The 13,092-nt window shown below is 43.9% G+C and overlaps 1 protein-coding gene across 3 annotated transcripts in view; it reads left to right on the top strand.

Annotated features, from left to right (window-relative positions):
- AHI1 (Abelson helper integration site 1) overlaps positions 1–13,092 on the top strand; it is a 468,789-nt gene that overhangs the window by 24,676 nt on the left and 431,021 nt on the right. The gene's annotated exons all lie outside the window — the stretch shown is intronic.

Raw genomic sequence — 13,092 nt, 5'->3', positions numbered from 1 at the left:
GGAAGGTGGTCTTTCTGCTTGCGCTCACATCTGCTCGTCGGATTAGTGAGCTGCAGGCTTTGGTTGCGGATCCACCTTTTACTGTGTTTCATCATGACAAGGTGGTCCTTCGCACCCATCCTAAATTTTTGCCTAAGATTGTGTCTGATTTCCACCTCAATCAGTCCATTGTTCTTCCGGTGTTCTTCCCGAAGCCCCACTCTCATCCTGGTGAGGCGGCGCTTCATACGCTTGACTGTAAGAGGGCGTTGGCCTTTTATCTCCAACGTACCAAGTCTCATCGGAAGGTTCCTCAATTGTTTTTGTCCTTTGATCCTAATCGGTTGGGACATCCTGTTTCCAAGCGCACCTTGTCCAACTGGTTGGCTGCTTGTATTTCTTTTTGCTACGCTCAGGCTGGTCTCACGCTCCATGGTCGAGTCACGGGGCATAAGGTCAGGGCTATGGCAGCTTCTGTTGCTTTCCTCCGGTCTACTCCTGTGGAGGACATATGTAAAGCTGCCACTTGGTCTTCGGTTCATACGTTCACCTCACACTACTGTCTGGACACTTTGTCCAGAAGCGACGGCCGGTTTGGCCAGTCGGTGTTACGTAACCTGTTTTCCTAAATTGCCATCCTCCCTCCTGCCCTTTTTTGGTTGGCTTGGAGGTCACCCACATGTGAGAATATCATGCCTGCTTGTCCTGGGATAAAATCACCAAAACACAAAAATTCCCAGTGATGTGAACATGCATTCATATATTCATATTGATTACAGGGGTATCAGAGAGACCTCATGAGGTGAAAACACCGCAAAGGTCTTGTCTATCTTCATTTATCCCCTATAGCGTAATCATAGTTATATTTGTTGTTATTGACGTTATAAATATGAATAATAACTTAGCTTTTTATCAGCATTTTTTCTTCTTTTATTTCTTTTTTTCTTATTTCTTAGTTTTTCAAATAATTGCTTCTGCTTTCTCCAGCGTTCTGAATAGATCGATCCCCTGCCAACGCGTTTCGCCTATCTTTGTCAAGGCATGGGGTTCTGAGGAGAACATATAAAGCGTGCAATTAAAACCTATCATGAACAAATTGGAATAAGAAAAAATTCTATAAACCATACCTGAGTCCTAACAGGTTCCTAACTTGTAACTACAGCGGCTTCTAAAGAATGGCCGCGGCGTTGGTTCACTCACTGATATAGTAGAAGCGATCCCTGACGTCATATCCGGGGATCAATAGTTAAGATCTACTTGCGCCAGCCAGTCGGCTGTTTCATTTAACCCGTGCGGGGCCATAGAATTCAACATAAACATCCACCGGAGTTCTTTTATATTGAGATTTTTTTCAATATTACCTCCCTCCCACCCTACTGTAATACTGTCCAACACTCTCCATTTCAAATCGTTTAAAGTATGGCCACATAACTTCCAGTGATGGACTAACGGAGAAGTTTCATTGCTAGTATGGACCCGAGACTTGTGTTCTGTCAGTCTGATCTTTATGGGTCTTGAGGTACGGCCAATGTACAATTTTGGACAAGGACATTGGATACAGTAGATAACCTGGCTAGAATTGCAGTTGGTAAAGGCTCTGGATTGATAGGAGACGCCCGTAATGGGATGAACCCAGATTTCTCCTGAGATGGTGAAAGGGCACCATTGACACCGACCGCAAGGTAGGTGACAACCTTTAATCTTGGGTGTGGGGTTTCTAATCACACTATGGTTGACATATTCTCCAATGTTTTTTTGTCTTTTGTAAGAACAAATGGGGCGATTCTCCAGCAGCGGATTAACTAGCCTGACTACATGCCAATGTTTGATGATAATTTGGGAAATCCTGAGTGCCAATGTAGAATATTGTTGAATGAAGGTAATATTCTCGTCAGAATCAGCCACACGATTCTGCTCCTGTAGGAGCCACTCACGGTGAGCATACTTTGCTCGAGTGTAAGCCCGTTTGACTACATCATGGGGATAGCCCCGCTGGTAAAAGCGTTTCTTCATGATTTTGGCTTGCACACGATATTCTTCAATGGAGTGGCAGATCCTTCGTAGACGTAAAAATTGGCTTATCGGAAGGCTCCTCCGTAAACCAAGAGGATGAAAGCTATGAAAGCGAAGCAGACTATTCCGGTCTGTGTCCTTCCGATATAAGGTAGTAATGAGTCTCCCATGGTCTTTGATAATTTTAATGTCCAAAAAAGCAAGAGTATGCATGTCCTTAACAGCGGTGAATTGGATGTTTGCATCAATAAGGTTGAGGTCATGAATAAACTTATCAAACTCAACTTCAGTTGATGACCAAATACAGAAAATGTCATCTAGATATCGTTTCCATATGACCATATGTTTAAATGAAGGCATAAGGTAAATTTTCTCCTCCTCCATTTTGGCCATAAATAACGTGGCCAAAGATGGAGCGAGGGATGCCCCCATGGCAATACCCTGGCGTTGCAAATAAAAATCTTCCTGAAACCAAAAATAACTCTTGGTTAAAACAAGGGATGCCATTTCCATCAGGATGTCAACGGTTAGGTGAGGACGTATCGTTTGATGACTAAAGATTTCATTTAGCAAGGTGAGAGCTTTTTCAGTCGGGATCATCGTATACAAAGCCGTGACGTCAAGCGTCACTAGCAACCAATGATCAAGTATCTCCTGCAATTCATTAAGGAGTCTCAACATGTGAGTGGTGTCTTTGATGTAAGATTTCACTCTCTGTAGTTCCGGTTGTAAGAAAATATCCAGGAACTTCGATAAAGGTTCCAGGGGAGAATTTTTCATTGACACTATTGGTCGACCCGGAGGATTGGTTATGTTCTTATGAATTTTCGGAAGAAAGCTAATCTTGGGAGTGACATACCATTTTGGATTAAGAAAGTTAGCTTCACGGAGAGTAAGCATTTTTGCCTTGTAGGCTTTGGAGATTAACATGGATATACTCCGCTTGAGTTCCACCACAGGGTCACTATCAAGTTTTTCATAAAACTGAGGGTCATCCAATTGGCGATGAGCTTCACAAAGATATTTTTCTTTGGGAAGAATGACCACAGCACCTCCCTTATCCGCTCTAGTGATGATAAGAGAAGTGTCCTTCTGCAGTTCTTGGAGTGCTAACCATTCATAATACGTTAAATTAAATTCCCTGGGACTATGTTTATTCTGTTGTTCAAGTTCTTCAACTTCCATGAGAATCAAATCTCTAAATGTTACCAAATGCGGGTGCAAAGGCATGGGAGGGCACCATCCCGATTTTCTTGCTATAAGGGTGCCATCGTTACTAGGCGAGTGTTCAAGAAAAAACATTTTTAAATGTAATTTGCGTAACAGACTGTATATTGACAGTCGGGTTTCAAAGGCATCATAACAAGAATTAGGTACAAACCCTAAGCCTAAATCTAATACGGCTGCTTGGTGAAGGGACAAGGGATTAGGGGTCAGATTAATTATGGAAGATTGGTCCGGTGTTGTGACCGTGTTTGAGGACCCGGTCCATATCCTTGTTGTTGTAATGGTTGTTGTTGTTGTTGTTGTTGGAAGCCAATTCTTCTTGTGCCTCGTAATTTCTGTCTGCCTCGTTGGCCACGCTGTGGAAAACCCCCTTGATACATTTGACCACCTCGCCCGGTGGATCGGCCTCCACTCTGACCACTAGATGAACTGGAGTCGGTGGATGTGTGGTCGTCATCAAAGGGTTGTTTAGGGGTCATGTTTGTCCCTTTAAATAACCATAAATAGACCCGATTGTTGGTATAGTCCCTCTCGTCCCTTCTATATTTCTTTAATTTGGCTTGCTTTATCGATTCTTTGTAATTATCCATTTTGACTTTGTATTCACCATTGAGTTTGATAAAATCATCAGCAAGTACACTTGCTTGTTTAATCTGGGCTGTTAACTCCTCAATGTTGAGTTTCAATTCTTGCTCAAGTGTGGTGATCTGTTCAATAATTAAGAGCATGAGATCCATGCTACACTTGTTCAGAATGGCTACCCACTTATCTATAAATTGTTGGTTTTGTGCAAATAATGTGGGGCCCTTTTGAATACGTAGTCCTCTGGGTATCATACCCGTAGTGATATATTGGGCCAATGTATTCCCGTGTAACTCCGCTCTAATGAGTTTCATTGTTTGATTCTCTAATTCGTACCAAGATGGTACACCTGTGGCGGCGGTATTGCTCGCACATAGGGTTGGTCTATTAGTCAGTTCCGTTTTTCTCTCTTCCGAAAAGCTGAATAAATCTTTGTTCACAAAACTCTGAGCCATTCTTACGGATTGAAAATGTGAAACAAAAGAGTACAAAATCACCAAAACACAAAAATTCCCAGTGATGTGAACATGCATTCATATATTCATATTGATTACAGGGGTATCAGAGAGACCTCATGAGGTGAAAACACCGCAAAGGTCTTGTCTATCTTCATTTATCCCCTATAGCGTAATCATAGTTATATTTGTTGTTATTGACGTTATAAATATGAATAATAACTTAGCTTTTTATCAGCATTTTTTCTTCTTTTATTTCTTTTTTTCTTATTTCTTAGTTTTTCAAATAATTGCTTCTGCTTTCTCCAGCGTTCTGAATAGATCGATCCCCTGCCAACGCGTTTCGCCTATCTTTGTCAAGGCATGGGGTTCTGAGGAGAACATATAAAGCGTGCAATTAAAACCTATCATGAACAAATTGGAATAAGAAAAAATTCTATAAACCATACCTGAGTCCTAACAGGTTCCTAACTTGTAACTACAGCGGCTTCTAAAGAATGGCCGCGGCGTTGGTTCACTCACTGATATAGTAGAAGCGATCCCTGACGTCATATCCGGGGATCAATAGTTAAGATCTACTTGCGCCAGCCAGTCGGCTGTTTCATTTAACCCGTGCGGGGCCATAGAATTCAACATAAACATCCACCGGAGTTCTTTTATATTGAGATTTTTTTCAATATTACCTCCCTCCCACCCTACTGTAATACTGTCCAACACTCTCCATTTCAAATCGTTTAAAGTATGGCCACATAACTTCCAGTGATGGACTAACGGAGAAGTTTCATTGCTAGTATGGACCCGAGACTTGTGTTCTGTCAGTCTGATCTTTATGGGTCTTGAGGTACGGCCAATGTACAATTTTGGACAAGGACATTGGATACAGTAGATAACCTGGCTAGAATTGCAGTTGGTAAAGGCTCTGGATTGATAGGAGACGCCCATAATGGGATGAACCCAGATTTCTCCTGAGATGGTGAAAGGGCACCATTGACACCGACCGCAAGGTAGGTGACAACCTTTAATCTTGGGTGTGGGGTTTCTAATCACACTATGGTTGACATATTCTCCAATGTTTTTTTGTCTTTTGTAAGAACAAATGGGGCGATTCTCCAGCAGCGGATTAACTAGCCTGACTACATGCCAATGTTTGATGATAATTTGGGAAATCCTGAGTGCCAATGTAGAATATTGTTGAATGAAGGTAATATTCTCGTCAGAATCAGCAACACGATTCTGCTCCTGTAGGAGCCACTCACGGTGAGCATACTTTGCTCGAGTGTAAGCCCGTTTGACTACATCATGGGGATAGCCCCGCTGGTAAAAGCGTTTCTTCATGATTTTGGCTTGCACACGATATTCTTCAATGGAGTGGCAGATCCTTCGTAGACGTAAAAATTGGCTTATCGGAAGGCTCCTCCGTAAACCAAGAGGATGAAAGCTATGAAAGCGAAGCAGACTATTCCGGTCTGTGTCCTTCCGATATAAGGTAGTAATGAGTCTCCCATGGTCTTTGATAATTTTAATGTCCAAAAAAGCAAGAGTATGCATGTCCTTAACAGCGGTGAATTGGATGTTTGCATCAATAAGGTTGAGGTCATGAATAAACTTATCAAACTCAACTTCAGTTGATGACCAAATACAGAAAATGTCATCTAGATATCGTTTCCATATGACCATATGTTTAAATGAAGGCATAAGGTAAATTTTCTCCTCCTCCATTTTGGCCATAAATAACGTGGCCAAAGATGGAGCGAGGGATGCCCCCATGGCAATACCCTGGCGTTGCAAATAAAAATCTTCCTGAAACCAAAAATAACTCTTGGTTAAAACAAGGGATGCCATTTCCATCAGGATGTCAACGGTTAGGTGAGGACGTATCGTTTGATGACTAAAGATTTCATTTAGCAAGGTGAGAGCTTTTTCAGTCGGGATCATCGTATACAAAGCCGTGACGTCAAGCGTCACTAGCAACCAATGATCAAGTATCTCCTGCAATTCATTAAGGAGTCTCAACATGTGAGTGGTGTCTTTGATGTAAGATTTCACTCTCTGTAGTTCCGGTTGTAAGAAAATATCCAGGAACTTCGATAAAGGTTCCAGGGGAGAATTTTTCATTGACACTATTGGTCGACCCGGAGGATTGGTTATGTTCTTATGAATTTTCGGAAGAAAGCTAATCTTGGGAGTGACATACCATTTTGGATTAAGAAAGTTAGCTTCACGGAGAGTAAGCATTTTTGCCTTGTAGGCTTTGGAGATTAACATGGATATACTCCGCTTGAGTTCCACCACAGGGTCACTATCAAGTTTTTCATAAAACTGAGGGTCATCCAATTGGCGATGAGCTTCACAAAGATATTTTTCTTTGGGAAGAATGACCACAGCACCTCCCTTATCCGCTCTAGTGATGATAAGAGAAGTGTCCTTCTGCAGTTCTTGGAGTGCTAACCATTCATAATACGTTAAATTAAATTCCCTGGGACTATGTTTATTCTGTTGTTCAAGTTCTTCAACTTCCATGAGAATCAAATCTCTAAATGTTACCAAATGCGGGTGCAAAGGCATGGGAGGGCACCATCCCGATTTTCTTGCTATAAGGGTGCCATCGTTACTAGGCGAGTGTTCAAGAAAAAACATTTACTTACCGTAACAGGTGTTATCCAGGGACAGCAGGCATATATTCTCACAACCCGCCCTCCTCCCCGGGGATGGCTTCTTTGCTGGTTATGGAACTGAGGACCACGAGGTGAGGATGCGCCCTCTAGTGGGCAAGAAGGCATGCACATGCGTGGTGCAGTGTAGCAAACTTGAAACTTCAATCAAGTTTGCTTGAAAAGCTGTCCGCGCTGGGGCTCCGTAGATGACGTCACCCACATGTGAGAATATATGCCTGCCGTCCCTGGATAACACCTGTTACGGTAAGTAACTGTGCTTTCTCTCCCTCCCTTCCATGCAGCTGCAGCAGAACCCTTGAGCAACCCCCCCCCCCGCCGCGTCGGCAGCACTCTAAACAGCCTGCTTCGTAGTCTTCTCCTGCCGGGGCCTTCCTTGTGCCGTGTTGCTGATGACATCATCAGTGATGTGGCAGAGTGAATGCCCTAGTGGGAAAAGGCCGCGAAGCAGCCTCTTTAGAGTGCTGCCGATGCTGCTCTGTGGAGGGAGGTAGTAGGTATTGCGGTTGGAGGGCCGGCGGGGTTTGGACGTGAGGGAGAGATGGAAAGATGGGCAAGTCAGCAGGGGTGGGGGAAGCGCTGCTGCTGGCAAATTCAGGGACTAGGGCTTATTTTTGGGGTAGGGCTTATATTAAGACCTACCTCCAAAATCATGCTGGGGCTTATTTTCGGGGCAGGTCTTATTTTTGGGGAAACATGATAATACGTTTCATTAAACATGGAATAGAGCTTACAATCTAATTAAACAGGACAAATAGGGGTTAGGGGAGGGAGTGATAAAACAGACATATGTATTTTACAAGTTAGTGGGAGTTGGGAGTTAAGAGTTAAAAGTAGCCTCAAAAAGTTGGCTTTAACTTAGATTTGAATACTACCAGAGATGGCGCTTGATGTACTGACTCAGGCAGTCTGTGTTCCAAGCATAAGATACAGCAAAATAGAAGAAATGGAGTCTGGAGTTGGCAGTAGAGAAGAGTACAGATAAGAGAGATTTACTTGATAATGGAGTTCCCAGAGAAAAGTATAAGGAGAGAGAGAGATACTGAGGAGCTGCAGAGTGAATGCACTTGTAAGTCAATAAAAGGAGTTTTGAACTGTATGCCGAAATGGATAGGGAGCCAATGAAGTGACTTGAGAGGGTTAATGTGAGCATAGTGACATTAGTGGAATATAAATCATGCAGTATAATTTTGAACAGTTTGAAAGGGAGAGAGATGGTTTAGTGGAAGACCTGAGAAGAGCAAGTTGCAGTAACCTAGAAGAGAGGTGATAAGAGAGTGGGTAAGGGTTTTGGTAGTGTGCTCGGAAAGAAAAGGTTGGATTTGTTGATATAGAGAAGGAAACAGGCTTTAGCAGTCTGTTGGATTAGTGCAGAAAGAGAGAGAGAGGAGTCAAAGATGGATTCTGAGGTTGCAAGCTGACAAGACAGGGAGGATGAGAGTGTTATCCACAGAAATATCCACATCAGTAACAGGAGGTTCTGGGTTTAAACATATTGAAAATTTCACAAAGCTGCGGATGTAGTGTGGAAGCAGTGGATGAGACAGACATGAGAGAAGTGAAAAGGAGGGGGGAATTACTTTGGAGATGTCTTGGCTGTAGTATATGAAAGAAGATCCTGATGATCTGCTGCACTTAGCCACATGTTCAAATGAGAAGTGGCAGCTATTGAAGCATCTGCAGGGACTGTGGTGAGAATCAGTGTGTGATCTTGCCAGTGAAGGGGGGGGGGGGTTCTTGGTGCTGCATTGATCCCTGAAACTGAAGACTTTGGGGGGCAGAGTGGGAGTCTTTAGTACTGGCAAAAATAGCAGGCTGTTTGTGGGCAGTCCTGTATTATCCCTGGCACCACAGGGACAGACTATTTGAGTTTTCACAGTGGCATAGATATCCTCTTTAGAGGAAGCTGCAGGCTTTTTTTATGCTCAATCTATTTTTTGCTCAATCTTCAACATGAAGATCAACTGCAAGCGGAGCCTTGCCTTTCTATTGTGTCATTCATTTAAACTTTATAATTACTACTTTGCAGAATTTCACTAAACCATTTTACTACAAAACCAGAGATACTCAATGAGCTAAGTTTTAAACTGAAGGATATTCTGATCAACCGTATCAAAAGCTGCAGTCAAGTCAAATTGTAATAGACATAAATCTAAACCTATAGCTAGTAAAAATGTAGCATCTGAAACTAACAACAAACACAGAGAGAGTGAAGTAACAATTATCAAAAAAACCACAAAAAAACAACTCCACTTGTTAAAGCACTGTCACTACAGCGTTTTAAGGCAGGAAAGAAAAAGCCTCAGTTCTCATGAGCCTAGTTATCACAGGTTCCACTCAACTAACGACATAGGCTTAAAAAAAACTTTCCTGTATATAACGTGAGGAAAAAACTCTGGTAAGTTATTGCAAAAAACTGCAGGTACTGCAGACCTACGATCGTTTCATGGAAAATAACTTCTTCAGGGCCAAATGCCATTGTTTAAATCTGCAATCAACAATTACTTATGTAAAAATTGTCCAAAAGAACAAGAACTTAGATAAGCAAAGATATTAAACAAGCGTTACTTACTCTTATCCCAGGACAAGCAAGCAGCCTATTATCCCAGGACAAGGAGGTAGCCTATTCTCACATATGGGTGACATCATCCACGGAGCCCCGATGCGGACAGCCTCGCAAGCATACATGCTTGTAGAAAACTTTAGAAGTTTCGAGTCAGCCACACCACGCATGCACGAGTGCTTTCCCACCCAGCACATGGTGAGTCTCCTCAGTTCTCAGTTTTCCACGGAGCCAAGAAGTCTGTACTTTGACGTTCTGTGCTGAACTGCATTTGCTTCGTGCCTTCTCTCACCGCGGTTTGCATTCTTTTTAGTCGTGAATCGCTGTGCTACTTATTTTCTTTTAATTTAAAAAAAAAAAAAAAGAAGACGACTTTATTTTATTTTTCTTCGTCGACTGACTGGCAGGGCAGGCTGCTCGGCCGCAGCCTGCGGGCTTCGACTTGGCAGCAGCTATCTTCCTTCCTATGTCACGTCCAGTAATGGGCTTCAAGAAGTGTAGCCAGTGCTAGTGTACAATTTCTCTCATGGACTCACACTGCTGGTGCCTCAAGTGCCTCGGGCCTGACCATAGTCCTAAGTAGTGCGAGCGCTGTGCTACTCTTCAACCTCGTCGTCGATCGAGGCCCTCATCGAGGCATTCATTGAGGCGCAGGTCTCCTTCCAAAGAGCAGCTTTCCTCATCCAGACCTCATTCCAGACCTTCCAGCTCCTCGAACGAGGTCGCCACTTCCAGACCCAGAAGAGTCAGCTGCTTCTATTGCCTCCTCCAAGTCTCCATATTCTTTGAATTGCCACTTCTCCAGAGAGGTTTCGCCTTTATTCTCCACTCGAGGCTCCTCGAGGTCATTGAGTCCCTCTCGAGGCGGGGCCCTGGCGGATCAGCTCTCCTTCTCTTCTTTCCTTCGTCAGATGGCCGATGACCTGGAAATTCAATTAGATGCTGGTTCTAAATACTCTAAGGAGTATCTCGAGGTCATGCATCTGCCTCATCCTCCTGCAGAGTCACTTAAGCTTCCTCTTCACAAGCTTTTGTCTCAAACTTTCAAACGATGTCTAGAGACTTATGCTATACCTACTTTTCCAGGCAAGTTGGACTCGAGGTATAGAACTCTACATTGCAAAGGTTGAGAAGTCAGTTCTCACCAATCCCTCCTTGTGGAGTCCACTTTGAAAAGAACCCATCCTTACAGGGTCTATGCTACAGTTCCTCCTGAAAGAGAGGATAAGACCATGCAGCCAGTTTGGACGTTGCCTCTACCAAAATGCTATGATGTCCTCCAAAGTCCTCAATTACAATTTTTATTTTGTCACTTATTTCAAGTTCCTCATTGATATTCTTCCAGGTTTTCTCAAGAACCTGGATCAACATAGGCATTTCGAGTTCCAAGAAGTCACTGCTACTCTGGCACAACTCAGATTGCATTGCCTTTGAACTTTCTGCTAGGACCACTGCTTTCTCTGTAGCCATACGCCGTTTGGCCTGGCTTCGCACCATTGACATGGATCTTAATCTTCAGGACCATCTGGCTAACATTCCTTGTGAGGGCAATGACCTCTTTGATGAATCCATAGAGGCTGCCACTAAGAAATTGTCTGAACATGAAAAGTCTTTTGCTTCTATTGTCGGACCAAAGCCAAAGCCAGCTCCTGAAAAACTTTCATGCCCTACTCCAGTTTTCCAGAGGCATTATACTCCAAGGGTGGCTCCTTACATTCGAGCACCTCCCAAGAAACAACAGCAGCAGAAGCAACAGAAACCTCAGCCTTCTGCTGCGCAGCCTTTTTGACTGTTTAAAACAGAGCATAACCTCCATCGTTCTGCCTCTGTCCTCCCTTCCCCCCATAGGCGGTTGTCTCCATCATTTTTACCATCGATGGGAGACCATTACATCCGACCTCTGGGTGTTGCCAGTAATCAGGGAAGGATACTCTCTTCATTTCACTCAGGTTCCTCCAGAGCTGCCTCCAAGAGAGTATCCTTCCAATCCATCCCAGACCGCCCTTCTTCTTCAGGAAGCTCAAGCTCTGCTTTGTCTTCGTGCCATCGAAGAAGTTCCTCTGGAACAGCAGATCAGGGGGTTTACTCTCGTTACTTTCTAGTTCTGAAGAAGATGGGCGATCTGCGACCCATTCTGGATCTTGGGGCTCTCAACAAATTTTTAGTGAAAGAAAAATTTTGCATGTTGTCCCTGGCATCCCTTTACCCCCTTCTAGATCAGAACGATTGGTTATATTCTCTGGATCTCAAGGAGGCTTATTCTCACATCCCCACTCATCCGACCTCCCATCATTACCTCAGATTTCAGGTGGGGAATCTGCATTACCAATACAAAGTGCTACCCTTTGGCCTGACTTCATCTCCCAGAGTGTTCACCAAGTGCCTGGTGGTGGTAGCAGCAGCTCGAAGGAACCATGGTCTTCAGGTGTTTCCCTACCTAGACAACTGGCTCATCAAAGATTCAACATCTCAGGGGGTTATTGTAATGACCCAACGGACTACGTGGTTCCTACAAAGCTTGGGATTCGAAATCAACTTCCCCAAATCCCAACTTCAGCCCTCTCAGAATCTACAGTTCATCGGAGCTGTTCTGGACACTATCCAACTCAGAGCATTCTTTCCTCAACAATGTCTGGATGCTCTTCTTCAACTCTGTCATGCAATGTCTTCCCGCTCTTCAATCTCAGCGAGACACATGATGGTCCTCCTAGGTCACATGGCCTCCAAAGTGCATGTGACTCCTTTTGCTAGACTTCACCTCAGAATTCCTCAGTGGACTCTGACATCTTAGTGGGCGCAGGTTTGCAACCCACTCTCTCAACACATTACAGTCACTCCTTCGTGGAGACAATATCTCTACTGGTGGATGCTCTCTTCCAATCTTTCCAGAGGTTTACTGTTTCAGACACCCCCTCATCAGATTCCTCGACCTATGCTGGGGGGCTCATCTTGATGGTCTCCGTACTCAAGGCCACTGGTCCAGCATGGATTGTCAGTGTCACATCAATCTGTTGGAACTCGGAGCGATCTTCAATGCTCTCAAAGCTTTTCAGCATCTTCTTCACGACCAGATAGTCCTTATTCGGACAGACAATCAAGTCACCATGCACTATGTCAACAAGCAGGGAGGAACAGGATCTCTCCCTCTTTGTCATGAAACTCAAAGGGTGCTGGACTGGGCGATCCATCACAACACCTTCCTGAAAGCAGTCTACATTCAAGGAGAGACAAACTGTCTGGCGGACAAATTGAGTCGTCTTCTGCAACCTCTCGAATGGACACTCAATTCCTCCCCTCTTCATCACATTTTTTCGCAGTGGGGAACTCCTCAAATAGATCTCTTTGCTTCTCCCCACAACCACAAACTGCCTCAGTTCTGCTCCAGGATATATTCTCCTCATCACCTCAAGGCAGATGCTTTCCTTTTGGAATGGACGAATCAGTTCCTGTATGCGTTCCCTCCATTCCCTCTCATTCTCAAGACTCTTATCAAGCTCAAGAACGATTATGCCACCATGACTAATAGTTCCTCGGTAGCCCAAGCAACCCTTCTATTTCAGCCCAGCAGCGGAGAGCCGTACCTTCTATCAGTTTTTCCATC

Source organism: Geotrypetes seraphini, chromosome 3 (assembly GCF_902459505.1).
Source record: "Geotrypetes seraphini chromosome 3, aGeoSer1.1, whole genome shotgun sequence".
NCBI lineage: Eukaryota > Metazoa > Chordata > Amphibia > Gymnophiona > Dermophiidae > Geotrypetes > Geotrypetes seraphini.
Note: the sequence above shows the minus strand (reverse complement) of the source record. Positions and strands in the feature narration are given on the sequence as shown.